Source organism: Austrofundulus limnaeus, unplaced genomic scaffold, assembly GCF_001266775.1.
Source record: "Austrofundulus limnaeus strain Quisiro unplaced genomic scaffold, Austrofundulus_limnaeus-1.0 Scaffold3, whole genome shotgun sequence".
NCBI classification, from domain to species: Eukaryota; Metazoa; Chordata; class Actinopteri; order Cyprinodontiformes; family Rivulidae; genus Austrofundulus; species Austrofundulus limnaeus.
Genome location: NW_013952405.1, coordinates 4,760,843 through 4,769,542, shown reverse-complemented (window position 1 = coordinate 4,769,542; position 8,700 = coordinate 4,760,843). Strand labels below are relative to the sequence as shown.

Here is an 8,700-nt window from a genome sequence, read left to right as displayed (position 1 = left end):
TCATTCATTCATTCATTCATTCATTCATTCATTCATTCATTCATTCATTCATTCATGCAGGCAGTTTAAGATTTTTAATTGATGAACTTAATTAGACTGAATCTAAAACCCTTTATAAAACTTGGTCAAATGAAGAAACAACAATGATGGTGTGGATCTCTGAAACCCCTGGGGGGTTCAGTCCGTCACAAGCCAGGAAACCAAAACCATTTGCACAAAATCATAAAGAACACAAAAGACACAGGTTTGCCTCAATAACAACACATCATGTTTTAGAAGGCTGGGTAAARCCCAAAAAAATGAGGTCTGCTGCTKGAATTTAAAATAGGTCATTAACACCAACATTAAGAAAGAAAAGCTTTCTCTATTTCAACGTTTTCTAAATATTTTTTTCCCACCGAACATTAGTCCTAACGACTCCAAAATTTTGTTTGGATGTAGTTTTCACATTTATCCTTTTTTTCAATGGAGATGAGATTTGAATAATACAAAACACTTCATGGATGCAATGAATCAAAAACAGTCACACTACTTTTCTCCAGTGAATCTTTTTTTTGCATTTTTTCCCCACACAAACTTGAGTTTCAACAACAGTAAACTTTTTAGAATGGTGTTGGTCTGAGAGTCTAAAAATATCTGCCTCTACAGTGTGTGACACCATCAAGTGAGCTGAGGCAAGCAGAACTTGCAAAGCAATACAATGCAGACAGCTGATGTGCTGACAAGCTTAATATGCAAAGTAGCATTTAGGGTTCATGCTGTTTACAAAGTCCATTCAGCTTTACATGTCAGCCCCCTCAGATAGGACTGGACCTTCAGAAACCCATAAAATAAAATCTATTTTACATTCACACATCACTAACGTTATTTACATCACACAGTGAGGTGCGAAAGTTTGGGCAGCCTTGTTTATTTTCCTGATTTACCTTTATAAATCATTGGTTGTTTGGATAAAAAAAATCTGTAAAATATATCATATAGGGGACAAACACAGTGATATTTGAGAAGTGAAATGAAGTTCATGTGATTTACAGAAAGTGTGCAAGGATTTTCAGCAGTGTTTAGGGTGTCTTGTTGGAAGATCCAGCCCCGGCGCAGATTCAGGTTTGTCGCAGATTCCTGGACATTGGTCTCCAGAATCTGCTGATATTAATTGGAATCCATGTGTCCCTCAACTTTAACAAGATTCCCAGTCCCTATACTGGCCACACAGCCACACAGCATGATGGAACCGCCACCAAATTTTACTGTAGGTAGCAGGTGTTTTTCTTGGAGTGCTGTGTTCTTTTGCATACCGGCCCATGTAATGCCCAAGTAACTCTATTTTAGTTTCATCAGTCCACAGCACCTTATTCCAAATTGAAGCTGGCTTATATAAATGTGCTTTAGCATACCTCAAGTGCAGTGGTGGGCACAGTTCCCCTAAAGCACTAAAGCACTAATAGGGAAAATAAATTTCCTGATTAGTGCTTTAGGGCTTTTGCTAATTTTAAAAATTATTAGTGGATTAGCACTTGCTAAATTTAGAAGCACTAACTGAGGTCTATAAATGTTATTGATCAATGTTAATGTTAACAGCTGACGATGAAAGCTGTCACACATTTTGCTCATACGTGTGTCACTTATCCACTAGGTGACAATATATGAACCCAAATACAGCTGTGGAATGTCAATGATAAGTCTTCAGAGAGCAACATGGCAACATGTGACTCATGTTGTCTGTTGAAGAATGTTGAGTTGACTGGTTATTGGTGCTTTAGAATTAGCTTTTATTAAAACCTTCAGTTTTTTAGTTCTTAGGGGGCCTAAATATCTGAGTTAGTGTTTTAGGGCTAGTGGAAATAATTTTTAGATTAGGGCTGCCCACCACTGCTCAAGCAGCTCTGTTTGTGATGTGGTTGGAGAAAAGTCTTCCTCTGCATCACTCTCCCAYACAACATCTTCTTGTGTAAAGTGCTGARTAGTTGAACGATGCACAGWGACTCCATCAGCAGCAAGATGATGTTGTAGGTCTTTGGTGCTGGTCTGTGGGTTGACTCTGACTGTTCTCAACATCCTTCACTTCTGTTTATTGGAGATTTTTCTTGGTCTGCCACTTCAAGCCCTGACTTGAACTGTGCCTGTGGTCTTCCATTTTCTCACAATGTTTCTCATAGTGGAGACTGAAAGCTGAAATCTCTGAGAYAGCTTTCTGTATCCTTCCCCTAAACCATGACGGTGAACAATCTTTGTTTTCAGCTCATTTGAAAGTTGTTTTCAGACTCCCATGCTGCCACTCTTCAGAGAAAACTTAAAGAAGAGAAAAACTTACATTTGCCCCTCTTAAATACCCTTTCTCATAATTGGAGTCACCTGTGTATGGAGGTCAAGGGGAACTTACCAAACCAAATTTGAGTTCCAATAATTAGTTCTAAATGTTTTGAAATCAATAAAATGACAACAGAGTGCAAATTTATGCACCTGCCTAATTTTGTTCAACCAGTTATTGCACACTTTCTGTAAATCATGAACTTCATTTCACTTCTCAAATATCACAGTTTGTCCCCTATATGATATATTTCAACCTGGAGAGACTCACACAAAGACAAACTGAAATTAGGAAGTAAATTTATTGACATGAATGATAGAGTTTGGCGCTCAGACCCCGGCAGCTGATGCGAGCGCTGTGAGATGATGTAAGCCCTGATGAGCTGCTTGAAATGTTTGGTGGACTTACCGGGTTCCTGCCAATACATATGACATAYGCTATTTGCTGATGCATTGAGTTAAATAGGACAACTATCATGTCCCCAATCTCTGCCCGTAGGCAGCTCAGCTGAATCTGTCACTCATTAATGTCAGTTGCATTCAACAGTCGTGCAAAACAGCTATGATAAACATACAGTTTCTAAGTAATGATGATCTAAACCAGAGCTGAAGTCAGTCAATAACTTGGACTTTTTTGGCAAGTTATGACTTCAGCTTTTTCATTTATTTGCAATTAACTTTAACATTTTTGGAATTCATGCGGAGAGAGCTTAATGACAATAATGGTGTGTATTTATTCAACATAAATGTATAACTTCTCTACACACATCTTCACATGTAGTACAGCAATATATTCATATTATTTTATGTGTTTTTCATTTACTTTGTGCCCTTTCCCATAAAATGTGTGTTTTACGAACAAGTATRTTAAAGCTATTTTTTGTATTCTTTATTTGGAAACTTGTGCTTTAGAAGTAAATGCACTATTCTTAACAGAATATTTTTGATAGATAAATCTAAAATATTTAGATTCAAAACACCTTTACTGACAAATATTAGTAATAACACACATGAGTGCTGTAGTGAGGTGCAAATCAATGGAAAAAAACCTGAAGAACATCTTTAAGCCTCCAATTTGTTATTATAAGTGTTTTAAGCCAATGAAATGACATAAAAATGGCCTGTGAGATAAAACACACACAGAGAGAGAGTGTGTGTTCACACAATCTAAGACCAAACAGGTTCCTGTGAAACTGTAGATGTGTTCAAGCTGACAGATTAAATAAACCAGATGATCCACATTTTCTGYAGAAAAGCAGTGTAAATGCTGAGTTCTGAGTGGCTGTTTTATTTCAAAAACAAGCTTGTTAAAGCTAAAAGAAACTAGAAACAGCTAAAATTAAAATAAGTAAAATTAGAAAGTATAAAATACTTTATAAATACTAAAGGAAGCAGCATACTTAAAGGCCAAATGTAGTGAAATATGAGCTAAAGGCTAATAGTACCAAAAGGCTAGCTAAAAGCATCAAAGGCCAACTGAATTTCAAAAGTAACAAAACAGCTATCTACAGCAGAAAATTAATTAAAAGTCAGAGCAGCAAAAGTTTCAAAAAGTTGGCAAAAATCTAAAAGCAGCAGATGGCAAGCTAAAAGTTGCTGAAGACAAAACAAGAGCAAGTAATGGCTTTTAAAGACAAGTTCAAAAGGTTAAAAATATAAAAAATACCAATGCATTTGAAGAAAATAACATATTTATATATTAAACAGTTTAAAAAAATCTGAAGTCAAAGCACTCATCTCCTGTTCGCTGAACATTTTGATTTATGAATGGCTTAAATAGCACAAAGCATGACATGCAAAACGTTAAATCAGCATTCACATAAAGCATGCCAAGATTTCTTGTTTTATAAGACATTGAAATCAAACTTTTATTATTATTTTAGAATGTTTATATTTTACTGACAAAAAGTTTTGTCCRCAAGGAGAAAAACCTCAAGTTTTGGGCCCTGCTCCTTCACCCCTTTCAGTCTGTTCCTTCAGCTGTATCTGCTGCCCACCAGTCCCTCCAGGTGCTTGTTGCTCAAGAAGACTGTTAAGTACCAATTTCCAGTGTCACCTTTATGGGTTTTATTTATTTGTCTGCTCCTTCTTGTGGAACAGAACCCGGGCATCACTCAGGTGGATAGATTATAACTCAGCTGCTACGACTCATCGGTCTTTGAAATTTGACTTCCTGAGCCTCATACAACTGTTACTGTCATATTACCACCCATCATTAGCAAGATCAATGACATCTTAAATGCTTCCCAGTTAAGGATGATCGGTGACAATAAAAAAAAAAGATAAGTTGAAAGTGCCTCCGTGGTGTGAGCGGTGCTGAGCAGTGTGAGGGAGTCTCCCTCTGAAGACCTCGGCTCAAATGAATGAACTTGTACAGTATGTGCAGCGGTCACCCTGCTAAATGTCACATGTTGACTGTTATCGAATGCGCAGGAATTATTCAGCACCAAATGGCTTCATCTCAGATCTAATCAATGTGCTCTCTCAACTCTTTCTTGACGTTATTTTGTGGACTGGAAGCTGAAAAGTTTGGAAACTACTGGTTTGAACCAGCATGAGAACATATTTTATTTCTTTGTGTGTTAATAACCAACTCTCTGGGCTCCACAACTTAAATTTTATTTTATTATTTTTTTATTTTTACAAAAGATCTATCAAGTACACAAATGTAAGTCCAATATAATCTAATAAACCAATCCTTATTAATGATTTTCTAAATTTTACTTACTCTTTCAGGCCCTAAAATGTACACGTATAATTCTTCCTCCAAACAGGTAGGCTGAATATTAGAAACACCTTTCAGAATAATACGGTTAAGATCTGCTCAAATGATGGCTTTGAAAATAAAAATCAGAAGTTGATTCAACATCCACTGAAACAGTTTCAACGCAAGTTAATRTATTAGATTCAATAAAGAAGGATTTATTGCTTTGTTATATTAGGCTGCATCAGTTACCCCTATTGTATCTAATAAACTGGCAGTTGACTACACATTTGCTCACACAAACATATTATTTAAAAAGTAAAAAGTAAAATTTGTAGCTTTTTTGATGTAATAATTCCTCTTTATAGTCCTCTAAATGTTTTATCACCTTCATCAGYGGCTCAGCAAGCGGCACCTAGAGTTACCTCTTAAACCTGTTCTGCATATTGGATATATTGGATTTAGATAAAGGGGGGAACAATACAAGTCTTTTTTTTTTAAATAAAAGTTTGATGAGCTTTGCAAATAGTATTGTTATTGTTATTCATGAACAACATGGGGTTTCTGGGGACGCGGAGGAGGTAGAGCTAATTGCAAACCAACTTAAACACAAGACAATGCACAATAACACCTCTTTCTYATACCGGATACATTAATAATCTTAACTGAATCGCTGGTGTTCAAGCAGTTATTTTACTAAGATGTTATTTATTAAACCCAGGCTGCGATGCTGAACATTAACTTTGCTTTAACAGTTTCCAAAGAGACCAGAAATGACAGGCTCATGGATTAAATGATGCACAAAAATCACTCCTAAAACAATATATTCTGGCTTTAACYATTAAGTATCCATCATGCAGCCTCAGTTCTAAGCAGGGTCATGCCGACATGGATTAGTTGCTCTTTTATATGTACAAGATGAGGCCTTAAAGCATCCTAATAATGTATTAAACAAATATGTTCAGGTTACAAATTTATTTAGGAGCTTTGTTTTTGCTCCAGATTGTCTCTCTTAAATCTCAGCATATAGGTTTGGTGATTTATTAAGTGTCCTTTTTGTTAAAATCATCCATTTGTTATTAACCATGATTAGTATGCATGGTAGACCGCTGATCTGCATTGTGAGCAAGCGGCGTATGTTTAAGCAAGAGGAATAATATATTAAAACAAAAAAAAAAAAAAAAACAACGCCTTCTCTTTCCCCGCAGCTAAAACAAGGCTGCATGAGGGAGAAGATTACAGAGCGAGCTGCAGTGATGAACATTTCCTCCTGTTTCATGTTTAACCCTGCTCATTTCCCACAGTAAGAACTCCGGAAACACACAAGTGTGCGGAGCAGCTTGGGGGGAAGATGACTGATGGCTTGTTGTCATGATGTTTGGGATTCTGCCGACTCCGAGCCTCTCGGCTCACTGAAGCTGTGCAGCTCTGCAGCACATACTACTGGCTATTGTTGAAGAGTCCGTGGTGTTGGAAGGTTTTGCTTCATGTTCACCCTTTTGAGCCACTTAATCAATACAGCTATCTGTTAATGCCCCTGACCGTTTGCAGATTTGTTGGATTTGCAATGATGGTTCACGCACTGTGACAGATTTCATATTGTTCGACAATGATGCAAAGACAATCATTGGAATTTCCTGCTGTGAGTGGATTAATTTGTTTGCTTTGTTTGGATTTCTTGCGACACCCCATGGGTTGTGTGTGGGCTAAGCTAACAGTCACATTTGACACTGCAATATTTCAAAAATAGGCCAATACTTGAAAAAAAGAGCTGACATGCCTTATCAATCACACCCTTCAATCGGTCAATGTGCTTTACTTCTGTCTGCTCTGACCGCGTCTCTTCATTTCATCTTTTCTCTTTGTCCCTCTGTTTTACTACAGCTCCATCACAACGAGCCTGCGCCCCATAAACCAGCCATTCTTGGCCGCCGTCCTCGCCTCTTAGCAGCCGTTACCTGTCCTGTAGGTGGTGGCATTTGTCTGTCAGAGGTGGTCAGTCCTTGTGAGGGTCAAGACACATAATGAAAGAATGGTGTGAGTTCTGTGTAAACCTCAGCTGCAGCGTCATGTCGGCACCGGCAGGCTGAGGGTTCCGTCCAAGCTGAACAGTCAATTCCAGCCACGCTGATCCCAGGACCTTGACTGTGTATTGACACATATCAGAGCATGGAGGCAAAACAAATTAACATCAGTCAATATTCTGTCCTTCCTCCAGCAACCTGACACAGCCTCCCAGAGCGGCCATGTTTACCCTCCACTTGCTGTCAAAACAACCGAGAGCAKCAGGATGAGGAATGCCTCCGAGCTTCAACGGGATATAGTTACAGGCRTTTAAAAGTATTCAAAAAATATGCCAGTTCATTTTTGCAGAAGGCAAAGGTGATAATATTTTAATGTCTGTGTGTTTGTTTCTTTGTCTGTTAACAAAATATCTCATGAACCATGTAGACAAATTTGATTCACCCCCAWTCAAGATGRCTGCCACAGCTGAACAACCTCAGCAAACACAGTCACTTATTATTACAGATATTGGGTTTAATTTGGTGTGTTAGAGGCTGAGACTCATTGAGAACACATCATCTGTGGAGTTCCTCAAGGTTCTGTACTTGGACCTAAGTTATTTATTTTATATGTGTCTGGGTTTTTTACATGTTTTATTTGCAGATGATACTGCATTATTTTGTTTAGATAAAGATATAGAATGGATTTGGAGATGATACAGACAGAATTTGTGAAAATACAAAAATGGTTTAAACTTACCATTACATTTGGATAAAACAAATTATACTATCAAACTATCGATTTAGAGTTGATGGTATTGAGATTTGTAGAGTCGGGGAGGTGAAGATTCTGGGTGATATCACTGATGAAATGCTGACATGGAAATCTCACATAAATTATGTAAAAACAAAAATAGCTAAATCTATTGCAGTGCTGTACAAAGTAAGGGAGTTATTCACTAATAAAGCTCTGTATGTTGTATGATGCAATAATTGTTCCACACTTGATCTATTATATTGAAGTCTGGGGGAAAGCATGCAAAACAATTACAAATCCTATTTTAAATTTACAGAAAAAAGCTGTAAGAATTATCACTAAAAGCTTACAGCAATCCATCAAATACATTATTTTATCAATTGAAAATTTTGAAATTCTATGATTTGGTTTTCTATAACGTTTTACTGTTTATGTATATGGCTCAAAACAACAAATTACATTCTAACATCCAAGTAAATTTTGTTAAGAGAGGTAGTTTTTATTATCTTAAGGGGATGTAAATGTTTGTGAAGACTTGGTTTCATACCAGTTTGAAGGAGTGGTCTACTTTAATCCAGGGAATGGAATGGTCTGGAGGATGATATTAAAAATACCAGACCTGTACATATTTAAGAGAATGATAAAAGCAAGTTTTTTGAAGCAATATGGAAAATCAAAATGTGACTCTACAGAAATTCATGTTTGAGTTGATGTTGTTTTTATTTAGCTTTGTTTTTTGTAAATGACTATTGTTTGAATGTATTCTTGGAATGATAGTGGCAGATATTTTTTCTTCTTTCTGCTGCCTTTCCTTTTATTTGATCTTTGATTTTTTATTTCTATTGTATATAGTTATTTTGTTTTTATTGAAATGAATACGTTGTTAAATGAAATAAAATAAACAATCTGAGCACTAACTAATTTCATAA

The 8,700-nt window shown here is 36.6% G+C and overlaps 1 protein-coding gene across 1 annotated transcript in view; it reads left to right on the top strand.

The window, feature by feature from the left end:
* The window catches only part of LOC106524552 (homeobox protein Hox-C10a), a 61,305-nt gene extending 53,232 nt beyond the window's left edge, over positions 1–8,073 (top strand). Inside the window, exon 4 of the mRNA XM_014018408.1 lies at positions 6,896–8,073. The gene's annotated coding sequence lies outside the window, so the exon portion shown is untranslated. The remainder of the gene's footprint in view (positions 1–6,895) is intronic.
* The last annotated feature ends 627 nt before the right edge of the window (positions 8,074–8,700 follow it).